The following is a 23984-nucleotide window of genomic DNA, read 5'->3' on the forward strand; positions in this document are numbered from 1 at the left end:
ATTTCTTTTTTTTTTATGTAGCAGTGGTGGCGATGCGAACTGGGCATCGCTTAAAGCGGGCTCCGATACTTTATGCCCCTTCTTATGTTGTTTTGTCGTTTGCGATGTTTACCCAGCAAGTCCTACCATACAGCTGTTTTACCGTGGAGTGCATGCCTGTCTCCGTTACACAGTCGAACCCGCACATATCAAACCCACGTATAACGAATCATTGCGTACATCAGGGGACTCAAACACACGGCCCGGCCCGCACATGACTGTCTTCGTCGCATATTGTTTTTTTTTTAATTTTCTTAATAAGTAATTCATGAGCTTTCAACCCGCAATGGACAGCTGCTCGCACCAGAAAGGAACTTAGCGGGCAACCGGGCAGAAGGCGTGTTTAAGCGAGCGGGTTTAAAACTTTAGCAGTTACATTGTGCTTCACGAGGAAACAATTTTCTGACTTTACTATATGGCACCTGCGTTATTTTCTCGACCATTGCGATTAATAACACTTCGCTCGGGTGAGCTACGCAGACGTGTCTGGTCTCGAGCAATCTTTTTTGTGAGGTACCCCACGCGGTCACCATTTGTAGAAACATGCCCGTGGTACAAAAATTCTTTATTTAAGAATCGGAGGCCAGATCTTCTTCATCACGGAGATTGGTATCGATATGTTTCTCGAATCCAGACACCCAGTCCCCTTCAGAAATGACCCCCGTATATGAGATATGGGAAAGGCCATCTTTCAAAGGGCCATATGAGCTGCCATTGCGTCCAAACTCTATCCCCCCCCCCCCCCCCCCTTCTCCCCGCTCCAACCTTCTTCACTGACTACCGGGCTCTTGCTGGACTCAATTTCGTGACTGCGGCCCGCTAGCTGAGGTGAGTTCGAGACCCCTGATATGTATCTGTTACTTCTACATAGAACTACTTTTACGACCCCCTTTAGATTCGATATATCCGGGCTCGACTGCATACAAAGTGATGAGGGCTTGTCTCTTGCATCGTCCCGTATAGAAAAAATTCGGCAGATCCCACGCACTGTGGGAATCGATGTAATGCGAAGCAGCCAGCAAAGAGCTGCATACATCGCCTTGTTTGTCTTTGAGCCAAATGAAATCATTCATGCCATGGAATCTAGTCCACCATATATCACATGTTTGCCATGCACGCATGCATGCACAATCTAGTGTACACTATGCCAATGAAACGCATATTCTGGTATATAAATGCATGACCTGTCATTTATGTTCACGCACTCGTGTCATGCCATACCAATTTTGGTATATATCACGTTAAGAAAACGGCCGGAAGAGCACCATGACAGTTGCATGTAAATCATACCGTACATGACATGCATAACATAATTCGCATGTTAAGACCTCTCATTTATGTTCGTCATACAGTCACATCGCGCAATAACAATTTTGGTGTATATCAAAGGAGCGAAATGGCCGCGAGTTCACCATGAGTAGAGTATGTAAATCATGCCATACATGACATGATTATTATGGTTTTTCATGTTACCACCTGTCACTAATGTTCATCATACAGTCTCATCGCGCAATACCAGTTTTGGTGTATATCAAGCTATCGAAACGTCCGCGAATGCACCATGAGCGTGGCATGTAAGTCATGACATACATGGCATGCATGTCATAGTTTTCATGTTACCACCTGTTATTCATGTTATTCATACAGTCACATCGCGCAATACCAATTTTGGTGCATATCAATCTAGCGAAACGGCCACGACTGCGCCATGAGCATGGCATGTAAATCATCTCGTGCATGTCATGCATGTCATGATTTTCATGTTACCACTTCTCATTTACCTTCGTCATACAGTCGCTTCGCGCAATACCAATTTTGGTGTGCATCGAGCTACCGAAGCGGCCGCGAATGCATCATGAGCGTGGCAATTAAATCATGACATACATGACATGCATGTCATGGTTTTCATCTTACCAACTGGCATTCATGTTCTTCATACAGTCACATCGCGCAATACCAATTTTGGTGTATATCAATCTACTGAAACTGCCGCTAGCGCATCATGAGCGTGGCATGTAAATCAGGTCGTACATGACCTGCATGTCATGATTTTCATGCTACCACGTCGCACTTACGTTCGTCATACTGTCGTGTCGCGTAACACCAATTTTGGTGTATATCACGCAAGCGAAACGGACGCGAATGCACCATGAGCGTGGCATGTAAATCATGACATACATGTCATGGATGTCATGGTTTTCACGCTACCACCTGTTATTCATGCTCTTCATAAAGTCACATCGCACAGTACCAATTTTGGTGTATATCAATCTAGCGAAACGGCCGCGAGTGCGCCATGAGCGTGGCATGTAAATCATGTCATACATGACATGCATATCATGATTTTCATGTTACCACGTGTCACTTATGTTCGTCATACAGAAATGTCTCGTCATGCCAGTTTTCGTATGTATCGCTTCATTTAAACGGCCGCGAGCGCCCCGAGACCATGTCATGTAAATCATGCTGCACATGACATGCGCGTCATGATTTGCATGTTAGGACCTGTCATTATGTTCGTCATGAACTCTTGTCACGCCGTACCAATTTTGGTATATATGAAATTAACGGAACGGCTGCAAGAGCCTAAAGGCCGTTGAATGTAAATCATGCTGTCCATGACATGCGTGCCACGATTTTCATGATATGACCTGTCAATTATGTTCGTGATAAGGCCATGTTATGACACACCAATTTTGGTACACATCCGATTAACGGAACGGCCAGGGAGCCCAAAGGCCGTGGAATGTAAATCATGCTGTTCATGACATGCGTGTCATGATTTTCATGATATGACCTGTCATTTACGTTCGTAATAAGGCCATGTTATGACACACCAATTTTGGTATACATCCGATTAACGAAACGGCCAGGAGAGCACAAAGTCGTAGGCGGCTAGATAGATAGATAGATAGATAGATAGATAGATAGATAGATAGATAGATAGATAGATAGATAGATAGATAGATAGATAGATAGATAGATAGATAGATAGATAGATAGATACGCTCAAAGTCGCAGAAGTTCGCTAAGAAATGCTTCGCATTTAAAAGGAAAAGGGGATGGGGGGCTCAATATCTTTCTTTTTAGAAACTCAAATTCACGGGAGAGAGTGATGTAAAGAAGTCATAACAATAATAATATTATCTGGAGTTTTAACGTCCCAAAACCACGATATGATTATGAGAGGCGCCGTAGTGGAGGGCTCCGGAAATTTCGACCACCTAGGGTTCTTTAACGTGCACCTAAATCTAAGTAGGCGGGCCTCGAACATTTCCGCCTCCATCGGAAATGCAGCCGCCGCGGCCGGGATTCGATCCCGCGATCCCGGGTCAGCAGCCGAGCGCCATAACCACTTGACCACCGTGGCGGGGCTGTAAAGAAGTTAATCCATTAAGTTACTGCTAAAAAAAGATGCACGTTTTCGTTTATTTGGTCAAATTTGGTTTGTTTAATTAGTAAAGAAAATGAACTCCACCTTCCGCGACATAATTCTTGTCCCACTGTGCGTATCTTCCATTACAGTTCACGACGCGAAAACGACAACATCGTTATGTGTTCCATTTTTTGAAGAGGTTGATATCTTTATGTAATTTTCTTTATGTAATTGTGGGCATGCGCCCCGTGGTGAAGGAACATCATTGTCATCGTCATGTTAGCGTGACAAAGCGAATTTTATTTTTCGCTTTTTGTCGCTATTGGTCTGGGTCGTTATATAGCGCAAGACAACTTCTGGATTATTTCTATATGTCGTGTCATTGCTTCATGTAGATTACCAAACAGATACTTCATTCTTTTATGTACGGTTAAATAACTAACTCGATCCGAGTTCCGAACTGTTCAGGTTCAGAACCTGGACCTGGAAGGCCCACACCTCTGGTCCAATTCGTTATTTATATAGCTGCTCTAAGTTGAGTGCATTCCATAACCTGGAAGGGACGCAAGATACATGAGAATCGGTATATTGCTGTGCGACAATTATACACGCTCAAAGACGTGAAATAATTTGAATGCATAAAAGGTCACATTAGCAGGAAAATGTAAAGAAACTGCAAAAAACACAAAAAAACATGACTGATCCCTCTGTCATAGGAATCGGTATAACACGAAAGTGAAACGTGTCTTCACAGACCTACTTGAGCGTTTGTTGCGCATTCTTTCGCCTCAAGGGCGAAGGAATGAATGCTACAGCAACAAATTGTAATGTCACGAGAAGAACGGCAAGCAGCTCGAAACTTGCAACGCGCTGCTCAAGCAGAAAGGACGCACGGAATGAACATACACAGGATGAGAGCGAACTAACTGTCATATTTGTAACTTATTTCTGCGTGAGCACCGCGCCCCTTTCGTAAAAGCGGCCGCTGCAGTGAGCCAAGTGACCTTCGTGTTCTCAACGCGAGACGTACAAACCACCGTGATCACGAGATAAGCGCAGACACAAGCGACCACGCCCTGTAGACGCGGGCGCTCGTCGCAACGGCGACGACCTTTCAAGCGCGCTATTCGGGCCCTTCGCACCATCTCGCTAGTTATAACGAAAACACGCTGTAACACCGATCTCCGATTACCGCCATAGGCAAATGGTGTATATAAACAGCTCGCCATCCATGGCCGAATCGTTTCACGCTGCGCGCTGCGGAGCGAGGGGTCGTAAATTCGATTCCCGGTGACGGAACCTTTTCTTCTGGTTTTTTTCTTTGCCCACTGTTATTTTTAACGTGATGTCCGTGACGGAAATACGTCAGTGAAGCCGTGGTGGACCCCGGCATAAAACACTTTCGTGTTAAAAAAAAAAACGAAAAAAAAAATTAGCAGAGCGTGGTTTCGATCCACGGACCTCTGGGTTATGGGCCCAGCACGCTTCCACTGCGCCACTCTGCTGTACACACTGCGTGCCACTTCGAGCAGCCATAGAAGTGCTCGCATTTTAGCTGGATGGTTCGTGCCAGTTTTATGTATGTACTGTTTACGCTTTTTTTCGGCAAGTCCTCGCAGCTGCAATTTTTTTTTTTGCTGTTTTACCATGGGACACATAACTATCTCGCTTGTACAAACTACAGATCGCCTGCATGTTTCGTGCCTTATGGAGAAATGGATGGTTGAGGCATATTTTTTCCTCTTTTGGTGTCAACTCAAACTGATGCTACAAAGAGAGAGAGAGAGGGAAAGAGAAATCAATTTTAAACGAGGTAAGCCATTAGGCTAATCCTGAAAGACCATCTTTACATCTATTTATTATGCACGGGCTTGCCTAATTAATAACCAAAATGAATAGTTATGTCGTCAGCATCGCTTAAGAGACGGCGATGACATAACTGTATCTTTTGTAAAGGCGAAGGCCTTAGAGGCTTCATCAAACGCGAAAATTGACCGTCGACGTCAGCACGAGTGATGCGAAAAATCATCATACCGTGATGACGTCACCATATGATGCCATTACGTGCTGATGACGCGTGTGACCCTGGCGCCACCTGTGGATAACTTGCCTGATTGTGATGACTTTCTGAAGGGCAGGGGGGTCGGGGTAAAACCCGGCTCTCCTACCTCGGTGTACAATAAAGTTATCTATCTATCTATCTATCTATCTATCTATCTATCTATCTATCTATCTATCTATCTATCTATCTATCTATCTATCTATCTATCTATCTATCTATCTATCTATCTATCTATCTATCTATCTATCTATCTATCTATCTATCTATCTATCTTAACTTCATACCACTCTCTCCGAGGGCGGACTAGGACATCCCTGAAAAAACTACAGATATCTTTCTCGGCAGGCTAAAAACTTCCAGGATGCTTGTCAATGTGACTTTATGGGCTAGTTGGTTAAATGCATCAAAAGGTGTCGTAGCGCTAACACACACGGGCGAGGAAGACACAACGGGAGCGTTCGTTCCGTTGTATCTTCCTCGTCCGTGTCTGCCAGCGCTATGACACCCTGAGGCGGCTTTCTCTCTCTCCGCCCCCCCCCCCTTTCCCCCTGGCGCCGAAGATGCCTTCCTTCCAAAGAACGAATGGTTGTCGCCATTGAAGGCCACGTGCCTTAAGACACGAGACGTTGGCGCTTCGCCAGCGTGCAGTCGTGGCCGAGTGGTTAAGGCGATGGACTAGAAATCCATTGGGGTCTCCCCGCACAGGTTCGAATCCTGTCGACTGCGCATTTTTTTTTTCCGTTTTCAATTCAAGTTGAATTTTTATTGAATTGTAGCTCCGCTTATGTGAATGATAAGGAAAATATTGCACTTAATACTATAAGCACTGTCGCCGATGCATTTCAGTTCGCACAAACACAACCAGCTGTAAGTCTTGGGCCGTGTTATTATATATATATATGAGGAAGGAAGTGTCCTTGGATCCAGTCGAATCAATGCTTTGCGAAGTAAAGGACGTGCAACACGAAAACTTTTTATTAATCCGACGTTTCAGCCGGGGACCGGCCTATATATATATATATATATATATATATATATGGTAACAAAACCTTTTTTTTTTCTTTCATACTAAATTTGTGACAGCAGTCGTATACAGGAAGATGCGTCGCATATTGGAGCTCTAACTATTGCAGAATTGCAGACACACAATACATCTCGATCACCATGGTTCTCGCGATTTAAATAAACAAGGAAGTTGTATAGCGTAGCAGCGAATTCTGGCATTATGAAGTGACAGAGATAGTGAGGTGATTGTATGGCCATCATAGTAGTTAACGCTGAGCGTAGATTCACACAATGAAAGTTATACAGTTAAAACTCATGTATATAACGAAACCGGATTTCACTAAGTTCCCGATCTAACGATGGAATTTTGATTCCACGGCAAATGGCCGTAGGGTTCAGTGTTATCATCAGCCCGAATTAAGGAACTAACTTGGCCGGCGAACCCCATTTAACGAAGCTTTTCCTGAAATAACAGAGTAAAAATGCGATGATTTCTTTCCAATTCTGACAGAGACAGGTTTTTCTTAGAGCGTGCGATCTGACGCTATTGCTTTGAAAAGTTTAGGCGGCCTACTCATGGCCCTAGCTTTAGTTTGACGAGGCTTCACGGGGCGCCAATGTATGGAACATTCGACTCGGCTGTCGGTAGCGCTTTTACGTACCGGATGGTGCTACGGCCGGCAATGGTTTATTTTCGTTATTTCATGGCTTATGCGACAGATTGCAGTAATCGCCTCCAAGCACTTTAGAGCTTGACCTGCTCGCACAATTACCGCATTAGTTCTCCGCGTCTCCGCATATCGGTAGCTTGTCTTTGCTTCACGTGACCGTCTGCCTGACCTGCACCACTCGATATGCTGGCAGACACGGGAGGCTCCATGTCCGGGCCGCCCTCGTGGACTTTTCACATGCGCAGTAGTAGATAGGTGGCAAGGACAATGGCCTGATAGCCTTTGGGTGTCGTTACGTTGCAATTTAAATTGCCAAGAGTCGAAGAATTCCTTTCTCGGTTTTACGAAATGCCCGATCTAACGAAAACTAGCAGATAATGGAGCCAAGGAAGGTATAAGGGACATTAATTGTATTGTCTTTAACTGTAGTGCAATAATTGGAATATAGATGTTGTACTGAATGCGAATGAGAGACGCTCCGCTCTTATGAAAGAGGAAGACGACAATCGGTGGCTGTGGTTGCTCCTTGTAAGGCAGGTCTGGTTAGTAGCGAGCGCGAGCGATAACCTTGTTCTTGCAGGTGAACAAGAACAAGGTTGTCGCTCGCGCTCGCTAGTAACCAGACCTGCCTTACAAGGAGCCTTTCGCGAAGCAACGTGTAAACCTGCTGCTCGAAGCACAAAGCCCCATTTGGAATGTGAAGAAAGTAAAGTGGACGAAAAGATAACTTGCCGCCGGCAGGGACCGAACCTGCGACCTTCGGACTACGCGCCCGATGCTCTTACCAACTCAGCTACAGCGGCGGTCGTCCCTGCGTCCACTTATCCGGTATTTATGGACATGCAAACCCTGGGAGTGTTAGTCAGCGCCGCTCTTAGGCATGGCGGTGAGTGTGGAACACTCTTCGTTTGTGCCAGATGGCGACATGTAGCACGTGGACCTTTGTCGAGCGGACAGCTAACAGGTAACCAGGTTCGGTCCCTGTCGGCGGCAAGTTGTCTTTTCGTCCACTTTACTTTCTTCACATCTATATCACAATGATGAGAATCACCCAGTGATACTTCATTTGTAATACCGCACAAGCACAGATACTAATCAACAAACAATAAAAAAATATTCCCCCCCCCCCCCCGCCCGACTTCTATTAGTTGATTTTCGTCGGTTGGTTTTTGTCACCATTTTGTATTCCTCTTTCTTTTTTTGCATCAGCGCCATTTTGTCGGTACTTGAAGCCTAACCGCCGCAAGCCACCAGCCTCCGAAAGCGAAAAACAGCCGGATAACAAAAGTGAGGCATTTTGCTATAAAAAATGTGGCACCGAAAAATCCTGAATTCTACGCTTCTGTCATGCAAAAACAGGTTTATGGCTTCTGGTAAACATCTGGCACGGTTATTTTGTTAAGAGGAAAGTATTGTTGAGGTGCTCAATATCGTGAATATTTCACCTTACCCTTGCTCGCTACATCTCGGTTCACTTGTAAAAAAAAAAAAAAATTGGCCGCGTATCTGCGTGCTTCGCTGCAAATGTCGTGTAAAGACGATAGAAGAGGCGCTGTGTGAGATATGGACGCCATCTGGCAATACGTCGGGAAACATGAGTGCTGTGTTGCGTGTTGGTAGTCCCGGCGCAGCAGCAGGCGAAGACCGGCGGTGACCAACACGACCGGCGGGGACGCCATCCAGCCCGAACACGCGGTTTGGCGCGAAGCGCTGAAGCAGAAGAAACGTCCGCACTCAACGAGTACTCTCCACACACTCTTTTATTTACACGTCGCCTGGGTAAAACAGGAACGCCAGAGCGGCGCCCACAACCGGCAGCCTGAAGGCCGCCCACAACGCTGCTTTTTCATTTGTTAAATATTGTTTTTCACCTTCTTGGCCTTCTCAAAACTAAAGTTTTTCAACACCAACCCATGGCATTCGTACAGTGCAATACAGAACCGAAACCGAAACACAACAATGAGCTCGTGCGAAGGGCACGGAGGAAGGCAAATTTCAGCGCAGTCGCATTTTCAGCTTTGTTGAAACAGCGCTCACTAGACGACGACGAAGTAAAAGAAGGCACAGGACAGGCGCTGCCTGTCCTGTGCGTTCTTTTACTTCGTCGTCGTCTAGTGAGCGCTGTTTCAACAAAGATGAACGCACACCAACTCGCTCGAGCTTGCATTCTTATGCATTTTCAGCGCAGCTTAAGAAACTAGGGTCCTTAAAATTACGTGTGTATGCATTTTCTATTAAAGGAACACGCCACCTAATACTTACCTAGTGATGTTGCACCTCAGATATGCATGATATTTACTTTTTGATCGACAACGTTCACAAGTATGAACAGCCGTACCAGTTCAAGACGGCTGGCCCTTGGCCAAGTGGTTCAGCTTTGGCCGAGTGTCTGAATCGAGGGACGTGCCGACAAACAGAAAGACAGAAAGACAGACCAAAATTTCTCCGTTTAAGTATCCCAAGAAAGACTATCGTCTTTAAAAATTGGGGGACGCCTAAGCTTCGCCTTTAAGAGCTGAACGCAATAGCGATATTCTGTTCCTAGTGCGCAGTTCGAACACTACGAGTGTTTAACAGAATGCGCGCACTAAGGTGTGTGCCTTATGTAATGGGTAGCATGCTTTAAACCAGGAGCAATTATGCGCGAGAAACTTTTTCGAAGTTGCGATGCGCCCATTACGTGGTCTTAAGGGAATACGCGCAGTAATGTGTGTGCCTTTTGTAATGGGTGGCTGTCTTTAAACCACCAAGTCGTTATGATATTGACGTGGTGTGACGCCCGATGGCAATGTACGCTTGTACCACGCAATATTACTGCCATATTACATCTCGTACTGTGACACCTGTATACAGGACGCGTATTTTTGGGAAGCATGAAAGTTACTTTCAGAGCAGCTCCAAGCAGAGGCGTGGCTGTGTGGTAGAATATCTGCTTGCCACGCAGTCGGCCTGGGTTCGATTCTTGCTCGGACCCAACATTTTTATCATTTATTTTATTTGCAGCTTTTTCCATTTTTCGCTCACGGACAAGATGATGATTTTTCGCTCACAACCAACGGCCCCGACGCCGACGGCGGAATTTCTGCGATACGAGCTCTTTAACGCTATCGCGTTAAAAAAAATTGGCCGCGTATCTGCGTGCTTCGCTGCAAATGTCGTCGAAAGACGATAGTCTTCTGCCGGCCGTACTACATGAGTCCTGGTCTCATCCGCGGCAACCCGTGATGCAGTTCTCGTACCATTTGGGGAGAGCCTAGCCACAGCAATCTGGCAGTGGCGTCAGGAAACATGAGCTTGTGCACAACCCAGGGCAACTGCCAGGTGGCAGCACCACATCGTCGGCCGAGGCCTTTTTCGTGCATAGCGTCGCATTTTCAGAGCAGCCTAAGAAACACTATACTCGGGGACAACTTTCTGTGGCAATGAAGGGAAAGCTACGGGGGCGGAGCGTGTGCACATGTACTGCTACGCGAAGTAGTCCGGTTTGGCGCGCGTCTCGTAACGCCGTGTAAAGTGATGGCTAGCATTGCATTTCGACGCAAACGCTGCTTAGCGTCTAAGGTACGGGTAAAAGGCGCGACTTTTACAGCGAGAGCTGTTATGAGATGATTTCACCGGTCGTTTTTGGCGCCGTAGTTGTCCGCCGCCGCCGCCGCCGCCGCCGGTGTCCGTAACCACTATCGCTCGAAATAAGAAAAAAAAACGAAATAAGAAAAAAATTCCAGGATGGAGCGAGGTTCGAACCTGGGCCCTCTGCGTGGGAGCCCAGTATTCAACCTCTGAGCCATGCCGGTGCTTGAAACTGCTTTGCAAAAAGGTCCTATACAAGCTTCATGTCGGGAAGGAACCACATTAGCATATGCAATATAGCGTGGTAGAAGAGTAAAATAAGCACCAAGCGTAGCACAACGCGAATTCTGCAATCAGGCGTCACACAATGCCAATTGCGCAACGAGAAGGTTGTTCAATGCTTCCAACCCATTACAAAGGGCTCCGCCATAATTCTTCATCGTCATCAGGCACAGCATCAACAAAGTGCGCATAATGCCTTACATGCGTTTAGCACGTACCACGGCTCTCCGTAGAATGACGAAAAATGGCATAATGCCTACTTTCCTACTTCTAAAAAATTACAATGATTTATAGCATAGTGGGTTCCTCGCAAGTGCACTTGTATTAGTTGCCAAGGAAGCCCATAAGCTTATGATCCATTTCCTCGGGGTCTCAGTAAAGTTCTTCGTCCCCCCCCCCTCACCTCTCTCTCCCACGTCAACGTATGTTATACAGCATGGCGGGAGAGGGACATAGCGACCGGGCGTCACCTAATGCAAATTACATAACTGATGGGTTCAGCCATAATTCTTCATCGTCATCAGTCGTCGCGTCAACAAAGTGCACATAATGCTTACAGACGTGTAGCTGGTGCCTCGCTTCTCCGCAGAATGACGGATAATGGCTTAGTAGGTGCTTCCGAACTTCACAAAAATTGTGATTTATGGCCTAGTAGGTACCTTGCTAGTGTACTTGTATTAGTAGCCCCAAGAGAGCTTACAACGGTGCTTTAGAAACGCCGCTCTTCCAGCTTTCGCTGTGACTGTGCTGCGGTTTCAGCGCAGGCCTGGCGTTTTTTTCAAGCACGCAAAAACGCAAAGTGACAACGTATAAAGTAAAAGAAATACAAATATCTTGCTTGTGTGCGCTGTGTTCCGTCTCAAAAAGCTACATGTAGAAAATGAAGGAGTGTTTTATATATCTCACGCAGAAAATACGGACGCAATTGTGGGACTACATTCATTAGCGGCAGAATACGTGCATTGTGGCCCTGCAGCTTTCCCTTCATTGCCACAGAAAGTTGTCCCCGAGTGTAGGTTCTTTAGAATTACGTATCTATGTATTTTCTAGTAAAGGAACACACCACCTAATACTTACGTATTGATGTGGCGCCTCAAATATGCGTAATATTTACTTTTTGATCGATAATGTTCACAAGTATTAACACAGCTACCAGTTCAATATGGCTGGGCGTTCAGCAAGTGCTTAAACTTGGGCCGGGTGGCTGGCTGGCAGGCAGGCAGACCAAAATTTCTCCGTTCAAATATCCCAAGAAAGACTATGGTTTTTAATATGAACAGAAAGAAAACAGGAGCTGTCGATACGCACATGCATGACATCACTGGCGATACGCTCATGCATTTATCACTAGGTTTATCACGCGGGTGCATTAAGGTGTTTCTTAACTATGTTACGCATTTGCGTGGCACTGTAAGCGAGCTCGAACCTTTGAAGGTTCGTTTAAAGGAACCTTTTAAAGGAACCTTTAAAGGCTCCTTTAAAGCTTTCCGTTTGAATATAGCATGCGTCTTTTTGCCGTGACACTTGGCTGGCTTGCTGCATGAGATTGGCGTTTCTTGCACCATTTTGAGGAGCCGTTTGAGCAGCGTGCGTCGTTTTGCCGCATTTGCCGCTTCGCGACATTTTAGCGGGCATGATGAAAATATAAAACAGCGCTTAACACACAGGACGAAAGAAAAAAGCGACACACGCGGCGCTGAACTTGCAACTGTTAACCAGCGGTGGTCAGTGAGCTCACACGAGGCGGTGCCTCTCGGAATGACGAATGTATCGTTTTCGACACTGAGCGTGCGCGCTCACTTTAAGCATTTTGCTTGATAAACCACATGTCTTTTTCAACAAACCCAGTTGCAAGTTCAGGGCCGTGTGTGTCACTTCTTTCTTTCGTCCTGGTGTTAAGCGCCGTTTTATTTTTCTATCACGGAAGCGCGCCAACTCGCCCACTCTGCCTGTCTTCTTTAGTGGACCAGTGATGAGTAGTGGGGTTTACCCAATTTTTGGTTGGTTGGTCGCACATATATACGTTTTTGCCCTCGGACAACTTCTTCATTTTAAGCGGAACATGTGGCGGGTAGTGGGGCTTGTCCAATCTCTGTGGCACATAACCGCGTTACGGGTTTTCTGCGGACAACCGTTCCGCATATGCAGCTTCGCTGTCAAAAAATTGAGCAGCTGTTTAGCACACAACGCAGAGGTGACAAAGAATTTCGAACCGCAGCCGATCGCACACCATGCAACAAAATCCAAAATGTCCGCCCAGGGGTTTTTGAATTTCGCTTACGCTCCTTTAAAGCTTTCTGTTTGAGTAGCACGCGCCTTTTTGCTGCGACATGCGACGACTTGTCTAGCTTGCCACATGCGCTTGGCGTTTCGAGCACGATATTTATAATTGGTGTTTGCTACCTACCCACACGCACGCACGCACGCACACACACACACACACACACACACACACACACACACACACACACACACACACACACACACACACACACACACACACACACACACACACACACCCTTCCTGTAAAAAATGCTAGCAGAGCGTGCTTTCTAGCCACGGTCCTCTGAGTTATGGGCCCAGCACGCTTCCACTGCGCCACTCTGCTGCCCTCTCGTTTCGCGGGAAAATGTGCGTCATAAAAGTGTCGAGGAGTATAAAGGAAAAAAATTCGGCAGATCCCATGTACCGTGGGAATCGATGTTATGCGAAGCATGCGCAGGAATGTGACTGTCGCAATTTTTCACATTGCGTGAAACGTTACGGAATCACGCTAAATAAATGTGCGAATGGTATACGCACACATATTTTGAAGAGTCGCACATGTGTTATACAACCAGTTGTTTGCAGTTGCTTAACGATGCCAACAGCAACATATGTGTTATCAACACCAGACGCAGTAAGCTGATATGTAGTGCTTACATTCTTCAATACTGGATAGCGCGAATTCGAATAGGACAATGAAGGAACACAGATGCACAGGACAGGCGCTACTAGCAACTAAGCTTTATTCAGGAAATTTTCCATAGATACATACACAGCCGGGCGGCACGCGCAGGCGCACTGCACGTACGTTACAGTCACAGTTGTAGTTGCTAGAGCTGCGTTAAAGTTGTTATGCTTATACTTATCCGTTACGACGGAGAAAACACGTACGTTTCACGGACCCGGGTGCCTGTGTGGAAGGGGTTCTTGGCAGTTCTTCAATAAGGTCATCATCACCGTGATTAGTGATAATAATAATATCTGGGGTTTAACGTCCCAAAACCACGATATGATTATGAGAGACGCCGTAGTGGAGGGCTCCGCAAATTTCGACCACCTGGGGTTCTTTAACGTGCACCTATAGCTAAGTACACGGGCCTCAAACATTTTCGCCTCCATCGAAAACCATGAGTAGTGAGCACCAGCAGCTGGACAGGACTTGTTATTGGATCCGTTCGTGATCGCGGCTACGAACGGTCTAAGTGTTGTGAAGTGCGAGGTATAGTAGAGCTGGTGGAAACCGCGGATGGCTTTTACGAAGAAATGATCTATGGTGCCTCCTGTCCTGGATGTGGTACCGAGGTCTTGGTATGCCCTGCCCACATCCAAGCCGTCTTTCATGCCGTCTAAGAACCAGGCGTTGTTGGGTTTTGGTAAATCGATGCTGAAGTCTCCGGTAATCGTGAAAGAAGCATTGTAGAAAGTTATTGTAGGAAGCATTGACCCCAATTTTTGCTTAATTCATGTGGTCGACGTTGTGGACCACGTGGACGAGTGGATTGTAGCCCAGCGCCTTCCAGGGGTGCTCTGTCATCAGCTCGCTAACTTTCCTTGCGTCGGCCGCTGTGGTGTAATGGTTACGGTGCTCGGCTGCTGACCCGAAGGTCGCGGGTTCGATCCCAGCCGCGGCGGTCGCATTTCAATGGAGGCGAAATGCCTGAGGCCCGTGTACTGTGCGATGTCAGTGCATGTGAAAGAATACCAGATGGTGAAAATTTCCGGAGCCTTTCACTACAGCGTCTCTCACAATCATATCGTGTTTTTGGGACGTAAAACGTCAACAATTATTATTATTGTCACTTTACATACGTGTCAATGTGTATGTTAGCGCTTACTGCGTTGATTGAGACTTTGTTATCACCTGTGGCACATACCCGCATAACATGAACTCCGGTATACGGGTATGTGCCACACGTGACTGAGGGAAAGAGTTTCATGACGCACGCGACAGGTATTTTGGATTATTCATGTCGTCACCAGTGAATAGTGTTCAACATACACTCATCCTATGCTATGCAAATTTTGGTACATTACGACCTATGGAGACGACCGGGAGAGCGCCCAAACGGAGGCGGTTACATAGGTAGATACGTAGATAGAAACGCCCAAAGTGTCTGAGGTTCGCTAAGAAATGCTTCGCATTTAATACGTAAAATTTGTAGCAGTGCGTGGTTTCGATCCACGGACCTTTGGGTTAGGGGCCCAGCCCGCTTCCACTGCGCCACTCTGCATTAAGAAAGTGTGCAAGAGTATAAAAGAAAGCTTTAAAATGTTAGCAGAGCGTGGTTTCGATCCACGGACCTCTGGGTTATGGGCCCAGCCCGCTTCCACTGCGCCACTCTGCTGCAATCTGGCTACGTGGGAAAATGTGCATTAAGAAAGTGTGCAAGAGTATAAAAGAAAGCTTTAAAATGTTAGCAGAGCGTGGTTTCGATCCACGGACCTCTGGGTTATGGGCCCAGCCCGCTTCCACTGCGCCACTCTGCTGCAATCTGGCTACGTGGGAAAATGTGCATTAAGAAAGTGTGCAAGAGTATAAAAGAAAGCTTTAAAATGTTAGCAGAGCGTGGTTTCGATCCACGGACCTCTGGGTTATGGGCCCAGCACGCTTCCACTGCGCCACTCTGCTGCACTCTGGCTACGTGGGAAAATGTGCATTAAGAAAGTGTGCAAGAGTATAAAAGAAAGCTTTAAAATGTTAGCAGAGCGTGGTTTCGATCCACGGACCTCTGGGTTATGGGCCCAGCACGCTTCCACTGCGCCACTCTGCTGCACTCTGGCTACGTGGGAAAATGTGCATTAAGAAAGTGTGCAAGAGTATAAAAGAAAGCTTTAAAATGTTAGCAGAGCGTGGTTTCGATCCACGGACCTCTGGGTTATGGGCCCAGCCCGCTTCCACTGCGCCACTCTGCTGCAATCTGGCTACGTGGGAAAATGTGCATTAAGAAAGTGTGCAAGAGTATAAAAGAAAGCTTTAAAATGTTAGCAGAGCGTGGTTTCGATCCACGGACCTCTGGGTTATGGGCCCAGCACGCTTCCACTGCGCCACTCTGCTGCAATCTGGCTACGTGGGAAAATGTGCATTAAGAAAGTGCGCAAGAGTATAAAAGAAAGCTTTAAAATGTTAGCAGAGCGTGGTTTCGATCCACGGACCTCTGGGTTATGGGCCCAGCCCGCTTCCACTGCGCCACTCTGCTGCAATCTGGCTACGTGGGAAAATGTGCATTAAGAAAGTGTGCAAGAGTATAAAAGAAAGCTTTAAAATGTTAGCAGAGCGTGGTTTCGATCCACGGACCTCTGGGTTATGGGCCCAGCACGCTTCCACTGCGCCACTCTGCTGCACTCTGGCTACGTGGGAAAATGTGCATTAAGAAAGTGTGCAAGAGTATAAAAGAAAGCTTTAAAATGTTAGCAGAGCGTGGTTTCGATCCACGGACCTCTGGGTTATGGGCCCAGCACGCTTCCACTGCGCCACTCTGCTGCAAGCCTCTGGCTACGTGGGAAAATGTGCATTAAGAAAGTGTGCAAGAGTATAAAAGAAAGCTTTAAAATGTTAGCAGAGCGTGGTTTCGATCCACGGACCTCTGGGTTATGGGCCCAGCACGCTTCCACTGCGCCACTCTGCTGCACTCTGGCTACGTGGGAAAATGTGCATTAAGAAAGTGCGCAAGAGTATAAAAGAAAGCTTTAAAATGTTAGCAGAGCGTGGTTTCGATCCACGGACCTCTGGGTTACTGGGCCCCAGCACGCTTCCACTGCGCCACTCTGCTGCACTCTGGCTACGTGGGAAAAGGTGCATTAAGCAAGTGTGCGAGAGTATAAAAGAAAAGTAAAAATGTTAGCAGAGCGTGGTTTCGATCCACGGACCTCTGGGTTATGGGCCCAGCACGCTTCCACTGCGCCACTCTGCTGCACTCTGATTACGTGGGAAAATGTGCATTAAGAAAGTGTGCAAGAGTATAAAAGAAAGCTTTAAAATGTTAGCAGAGCGTGGTTTCGATCCACGGACCTCTGGGTTATGGGCCCAGCACGCTTCCACTGCGCCACTCTGCTGCACTCTGGCTACGTGGGAAAATGTGCATTAAGAAAGTGTGCAAGAGTATAAAAGAAAGCTTTAAAATGTTAGCAGCTAGAGCGTGGTTTCGATCCACGGACCTCTGGGTTATGGGCCCAGCACGCTTCCACTGCGCCACTCTGCTGCACTCTGGCTACGCGGGAAAATGTGCATTAAGAAAGTGTGCAAGAGTATAAAAGAAAGCTTTAAAATGTTTGCAGAGCGTGGTTTCTATATACGGACCTCTGGGTTATGGGCCCAGCACGCTTCCACTGCGCCACTCTGCTTTTTTTTTATTTCCTGGTTTATTAGCACAAAATACACAGGGCCCAAAAAATCATATCACAATCATAATCACTTCATCATTTCACAAGACACTTATATGTACATTCTAAAAACGAGACCGACAGCTTGTCCCATGCTGTAGATTTAGAAATATTTCATTGTCAGCAATTTGTCTAGTGTGGGTAACCAGTGAGGTGGCTCGTGCAGTTCACGTAACACACTTCTAACATACAACAGATATTCATGTAAATACACCTTAGCAGGTTTTGGATCTTCGTGCTCATGTCTGAAATCCATTCTAGTTTTCCACATGATATGCGTAGCGATAAGCATTATCAAGTCACATGGCACGTCATCTGCTAGTTCCCATGGCAAGAAGCGAATACCGAATGGCGTGAGCTGAAAACCTTTCTTTATCCTCCTCTGAAGGACGTCCCACAGGAACACTGAGTCAGAGCAGTCTAGAAAGATGTGCTCGATTGTTTCGGGCTTCCTGCAAACCATACATTTGACACCCCAAGGAAAATAAAACCCTTTGCCTTTCAGCCATGGTTTAACAGGGAGCGTGCCTGTGTGCAACATGAAAAAGAATGTCTTAGTTGACGCTGTAACAGGCATTCTATTTACGCGTTTAAACGCATCCTTATCTCGTCCTTATACATACGCGTTACGGTATATAGGTACAGGGCACATAATGTCAACTAAATCTTTATACAGTTGTTTTTTTGTTAATGAGGCCAAATAATCGAAAGAAAAATGCACTTGAAGAAACTGAAAAGCATACACAACTTCCCTCAAAAAACCCTTCACCGCTCCGCACTGCGAGCCATAAGACGATACAACGTATTCCGGTAATTTGTCACGCAGTCGTACTTGCATCACAGCGCGTAAGAAACCATCACTCTGATCTCTTAAATAAAAAAAAACCGCAAAACAATCTGTTTGAGGAAAAAGTGCGACAGCCCAAGTCCTCCTTTCTTTACCTTACGAAAAATATTAACTCTGCCAGTACGCTCCGAAGTGGATCCCCATATAAATACGGCAAATATTCGATGCAATCTTTGAACGCACACTCGTGACATACTTAATACTTGCAGCATGTAAAAGACCTTCGCAACGAGAAACACATTACAAACTGCTGCGCGTGCAAAGATCGAGAGATCCCGCCCACCCCACTTAGTCGTTTTTGTCCTAACGTGCTCGGTTTCCGCGACCCATTGCTCACTGGTTTCCTTATAATACTGCAAAGGAACTCCAAGATACTTGGACGGCGTACTTGTAAATGTGACCCCTTGCATTTGTTCTGGTTTTTCATTCCACTCGCCATGCCAGAAACCTAGACACTTGTGCCAGCTGATTGCGCTTCCGGTGAGACTGCAGAAAGTTCGCGCATCCCTTATACCCTTCTTATTTTGACTGAATATCGCGATATCATCAACATACGCTAACACCTTTATTTCATGTGACAAGAACTGATATCCTGTTATCTTTGTATTGCTCAACACTTTCAAACAAAAGGGTTCCAAGTGTATAGCAAACAATAGAGCAAAACAAGGACATCCTTGGCGCACACTAGATTTCACATGTATGTCCGCGCTAAGTTTTTTGTTGATTACTAGTTTGGCTGAACAGTTCTGGTATGCCATTCTCACCTCATCAGCTATTATCGCACCCACACTAATGTGATCAAGCAATGCAAATAGTATTTCATGACTTCCTCTGTCAAAAGCTTTTTCTAAGTCTAACTGTATCATTGCTATACGTCCACAGGACGCATCGCAACATATTGTTCTTGTCGTATGAATATTATTAAAGATGCTCCTTCCTCTAATTCCACACGTTTGGTGTGAACCGACAACACTGGTAATCACTGTTCGAAGTCTTTTGGCTAATACTTTCATATATAGTCCACATTCGTGAGACTAATGGGCCTATAGTTTACCACTGATTGGAATTTTTCCGCGTCTTCAGTCTTTGGGATGAGTATAACGTGACTTGATCTAAACGATAGAAGTAGTTGATTCAGGTCATACGCTTTCATTAAAACGTGATGTAGCATCTCTGACAGTTCTTTCTTGAAGGATTTATAAAACCCTGACCCTAAGCCATCGGGTCCAGGTGACTTGCCCGTCTTAAGGTCATGCAATTGCTTGGCCAACTTCCTCTATCGTGACCGGCATCTCAAGACTCTCCCTAACGTCATCATCTAGCTTTGGCACATCAGTGTTAAAAAATCTCTTATAAATGCATCTTTCATTTTCATTTCTGAGCCCAACAATCTTCGATATCTTTCAAGAAATGCCATTTCGATAAAATCCTGCTCAGAGGAAAGCACTCCTTCGTATCGTATTTTTTAAATCTCATTTTTCTTTGCATATCACTTTTCTTCTGCAAGCGCACGTTTTGTGGGCACTTCACCCATCGTGTAGCCAGAGTGCAGCAGAGCGGCGCAGTCACAGTCCCAACCACCAGACTGGCTACCTGTATTAGATACTTCAGTAATCTTAAACGGTTTTAATGGTTCTGTCGGCTTCATAGTGGGGTGAATGCTATGTATACTTGAAGATGTGGCAATAAAGAAAAAAAAAGCAGAGTGGCGCAGTGGAAGCTTGCTGGGCCCATAACCCAGAGGTCCGTGGATCGAAACCACGCTCTGCTAGCATTTTTAGTTTTCTTTTATGCTTTACCCACTCGTGATGTGGAACGAAAAAAAGTCACAGTTTCGCCGCAACGGCGAAGCAAGGAATGCGATAGGAACGAATTAGAATGTCACATGAAGAACAGCAAGCAGCTCAGTACTTGCAACACGCCGCTCGAGCGCAAAGGTCTGGCGAAAAAAACATACACAGGACGACCGCGAACTAACAACGGTCAAAGCTCAACACTTTGCAGCGCACTGCTCAAACACAAGGAAGGACACTCGAAAAGAACGCACAGGTACACACAGGACGAGCGCGAACTAACTGTTGCGGTTGTTACATCTTCGTGTTTGAGCAGCGCGCTACAACCCAACGCTCTTAGACTTCTTTTCCTTACCTCTCGAAGTCTCCTGCCGTGCGGTGGCGTCAGACGCATCGTTTACGCGGCGTTCCACATCGTCAGTGGCTACAGAAAGAGGCCACCTTTTAGTGCGCGTCTGAAGAAAAATGTAGGAGCGTTGCTTTAAGCGCGCCCTTCGCGTAATCTCGCAGGTGATATTACACATACTGAAGAGCCTCCGAGCTCTGCGTGCCGTTTGCGTTAAATGGTGTATATAAATAACTCGCCGTTGTTATGCTAAACAGCCGGAGGCGCGTGGCTGAGTTGTTTAAGGCAGCGCGCTGCGGAGCGAGGGGGGGGGGTCGAAGGTTCGAATCCTGGTGGTTCGCTTCGGAAATTTTTTCTTTGTGGCTTTTATTTACATATATATACATATACATATCTGGGACATGACGGCGTCGACAGACGGCGACGGTAAAAACCAAGCGAGAGTGTCCATATCATTGCTATCGCAATAAAATAAAAAAAGAACACAACAGGCACACCGAACACTGTCAGTCTGAGATGAATTCGGTTGTAGAGCGACGGTGACTCCCCGGACTTTTTTTACCAGTTCAGTACCTTTCCAGGCACATGTACATTATTTTATTCATTCTTTCCTTGTGTCCTGGTATTTATGATAGACATCAAACCACAAGGAAAACTCCAACGCATGCCAGAAGCAGTGCCTGTCCTCGCTGCAAAACTTACTCATTTGCCTATATGTCACTCGGGTTCCAGAAAAAACGTCCCCAGAATAAATGTCCCCAGATGATACGTCCTCGGAATAAACGACCCCGGAACAAATGTCCCTGGAAGAAATGTCCCCATTTGCGTTGTCGGAAAAAACGTCCCCAAACAGGGGCCCTCAAACGTTGCGCCTTCAAGTCATTCCCACTGCAAAAAAAAAAAAAAAAGAAAGAAAAGAGAAGATCCGCGCGAAGATTGTAGTTTACTGAAATTCAGGTTTACTTCTATGTGGAACGCCTACTCGGCCACTGTTCATGGAGGACACAGGACGAACAATCATGCGGAGGCCTGAAACAGAAGGCTCGGAAGCATCGCGGGCCACAGCCGCCCAACAGTGGGGAGGGCCTCTGACGTCTTGCGCTCGGAGGAAGCCACCGTGACATTGAAGGTGGCCCAGTCTCGTATCGGTGCACCCCGAAAGAAGAAGCACAAATCAGCGGTCATGGCCATGCAGCAGAGTGTTCACAACCTGTGTGAGGACTATATATACTGCCGGGACGACGAAAACTGAAGATTTCCTGATCGAGGGTTTTGGACATACGATTCGGTTTTACCTTCATTCTTTTTTTAACCCAATGTGGCCGAAAATTTGCGAAGTGTCGAATGCAGAATGCAGTGTTTTGTCAAGTGAGTTCGCATTGGATTCGTTTTTCGGTAAATTTATCACTTGGGGACTTCTTTTCCTAGAGAGCGATGCCAACGGGGACGTTTCTTCCGGGGGTGTTTATTCAGGGGACGTATCTTCCGGGGACGTATATTCCGGGGACGTTTTTTCCTACACCCATGTCACTCGTCGCCGGAGCGCACACACTGTTGTTTCGTTTGGGTGCTGTACTTTATAGGCGACTGCAACATGAACGGCACATATTCTGTAAGTTTACACGTATGTAGCTTCGAATGAAGAAAACATACGTAGTAGGCACCATACAACAGAGATAACTTTACTTGGCGGGTCGTCATGGTAATTACCGCCCGGTTTTTGGCCCATCCCCTTCAGTGGGTCAAAGCCATCAAAAACTGGATCATCATCGACTAATCACGCGCTCGCGTGATCATGCCAGGAAATCAAGCCACGCAGGGAGAAGGAAGGCGAAACCTTTTGGCGAACAACGCGAAGGAGGATAGCGTCCACAGTCCCTGACCTCTCGGCTCTCGGTCATGATATCGACTTCCAAGATCCGCAGACCACCGGCCGTCGTTCATGACGAGAGGCAAAAGCTTCGCCGAGTCTGCTTCCTCGAGTCCAGCACGGGGAACGTCGCCGAGGGCACGGTCGGGGAAATTGCAGAGTCGACCGTCTGGAAGTCCAAAGAGGAAACGTGGCCGACGCCGCGGCCCAACGACGCCAAGTACGACTTCCAGTTCGGCAGCGACGTCAACGCCAAAGCTGGTCCTGCAGGTGCGTCGGCGTCGCGTCTATTCCACGAGTCACGGCAGCCTTCGAACGCGAGGTTGGCTCCAGGACGACGGCCAGCGATGACGCCCAATTTCCAGGGGACACCGCCGCAGTCATCGCCGCCTTCGGGAAACGCTCGCGTTGACGTCCTCGACACCGTGTCCAAGGCGTACGAGTTGCGGCGCGGGGACAGGGACGAGCGAGACGGTTCGGAGCAACCATGGCTGCAGAACTTCGGCATTGGGGTGCTGGTGGCCGCGCTGGTTGCCGCTGTGATCACCCTGGCACTGACCGCTGACAGGCCGACGGCGACGGTGAACAGGAAAGAGGCCTCGACCCTGCCGCGCGGGCTGGAAGAGTTTTCCGCGGCGGGCGGCCGCAGGATCGTCGCATCGATTGAGGCGAGAAGAACTGCGGCCAGGATTGGAACTAAGGTGATGACCAGGCGTCGTACAGTCGTCGTCACAACGGCTTCGACTTTACGAAAGAGCGAGACGAAGACGCAGCCTGTTCCTCGGCGGCACACCGAAAACCAAACGGTGAGCCATGAGAAACTTTCAGCCTTTAGCCGGCCTTCACTTCTGTTGCAGAATTAGCAGCATCACGCACTGTTGCTCGAAACCACACCACTGTGGAATAGCTAATGCGCCAGACGTACTAATTGAAAAAAAAAATTCACACGGCCCCTTATGCCTTCGCCTAAGACGACTTGAAGGCGAAAGCAATCTTCCTTTTCTCTTCAGTCGATTGTATCGCGATCCTTTGTTCTCCTCCCCTTCCCCCGAAAGCGTTCTGCACCTAACGTTTTCTTGCACTGTCTCCACGATAAGCTCACATTGACCAAGCAAAAATACGCCATGATGTCACAAGTTGACCAAGAATGACGCCATGATGTCATAATGACGTCACATATTTTGGCGATATCTCACATTATGACGTAATGGTGTGATATCATCGCACGGAAAAGGTCGCGTGGTGTTTTGGCGTGACTCTGCGAGACCTTACGAGAGCTTAAGGTGTCGCGAAGTCTCGCGCAAATCTCGTGGAGAGGATCGTCAACATAGCCACATAAGGCTTTCGCCCTAATAACCAGGGTTAGGGTGCTCTACAAATAGTTAGGGTGCGCTATAAATAAACTGAAAGTATCGCTTAAGACGACTAGAAGGCGAAAGCAATCTTCTTTTTCTTCTCAGTCGGTGCATTGATCCTC

At 46.9% G+C, this 23984-nt stretch overlaps 10 non-coding genes across 10 annotated transcripts; 1 reads left to right on the forward strand and 9 right to left on the reverse strand.

The window, feature by feature from the left end:
- Positions 1-4848: 4848 nt before the first annotated feature.
- On the reverse strand, positions 4849-4920 carry Trnam-cau (transfer RNA methionine (anticodon CAU)). The gene has a single exon. It is a non-coding gene; the product is annotated as a tRNA-Met (tRNA).
- Positions 4921-6121: 1201 nt separating this feature from the next.
- Trnas-aga (transfer RNA serine (anticodon AGA)) lies at positions 6122-6203 on the forward strand. The gene has a single exon. It is a non-coding gene; the product is annotated as a tRNA-Ser (tRNA).
- A 9625-nt stretch (positions 6204-15828) lies between these two features.
- Trnam-cau (transfer RNA methionine (anticodon CAU)) lies at positions 15829-15900 on the reverse strand. The gene has a single exon. It is a non-coding gene; the product is annotated as a tRNA-Met (tRNA).
- A 70-nt stretch (positions 15901-15970) lies between these two features.
- Positions 15971-16042, reverse strand: Trnam-cau (transfer RNA methionine (anticodon CAU)). The gene has a single exon. It is a non-coding gene; the product is annotated as a tRNA-Met (tRNA).
- A 212-nt stretch (positions 16043-16254) lies between these two features.
- Positions 16255-16326, reverse strand: Trnam-cau (transfer RNA methionine (anticodon CAU)). Its single transcript has one exon. It is a non-coding gene; the product is annotated as a tRNA-Met (tRNA).
- Positions 16327-16538: 212 nt separating this feature from the next.
- Trnam-cau (transfer RNA methionine (anticodon CAU)) lies at positions 16539-16610 on the reverse strand. Its single transcript has one exon. It is a non-coding gene; the product is annotated as a tRNA-Met (tRNA).
- A 70-nt stretch (positions 16611-16680) lies between these two features.
- Trnam-cau (transfer RNA methionine (anticodon CAU)) lies at positions 16681-16752 on the reverse strand. Its single transcript has one exon. It is a non-coding gene; the product is annotated as a tRNA-Met (tRNA).
- Positions 16753-16825: 73 nt separating this feature from the next.
- Positions 16826-16897, reverse strand: Trnam-cau (transfer RNA methionine (anticodon CAU)). The gene has a single exon. It is a non-coding gene; the product is annotated as a tRNA-Met (tRNA).
- A 213-nt stretch (positions 16898-17110) lies between these two features.
- Positions 17111-17182, reverse strand: Trnam-cau (transfer RNA methionine (anticodon CAU)). The gene has a single exon. It is a non-coding gene; the product is annotated as a tRNA-Met (tRNA).
- Positions 17183-17252: 70 nt separating this feature from the next.
- Trnam-cau (transfer RNA methionine (anticodon CAU)) lies at positions 17253-17324 on the reverse strand. Its single transcript has one exon. It is a non-coding gene; the product is annotated as a tRNA-Met (tRNA).
- Positions 17325-23984: the final 6660 nt, after the last annotated feature.

This window comes from Rhipicephalus sanguineus, chromosome 6 (assembly GCF_013339695.2).
Source record: "Rhipicephalus sanguineus isolate Rsan-2018 chromosome 6, BIME_Rsan_1.4, whole genome shotgun sequence".
Taxonomy (NCBI): domain Eukaryota; kingdom Metazoa; phylum Arthropoda; class Arachnida; order Ixodida; family Ixodidae; genus Rhipicephalus; species Rhipicephalus sanguineus.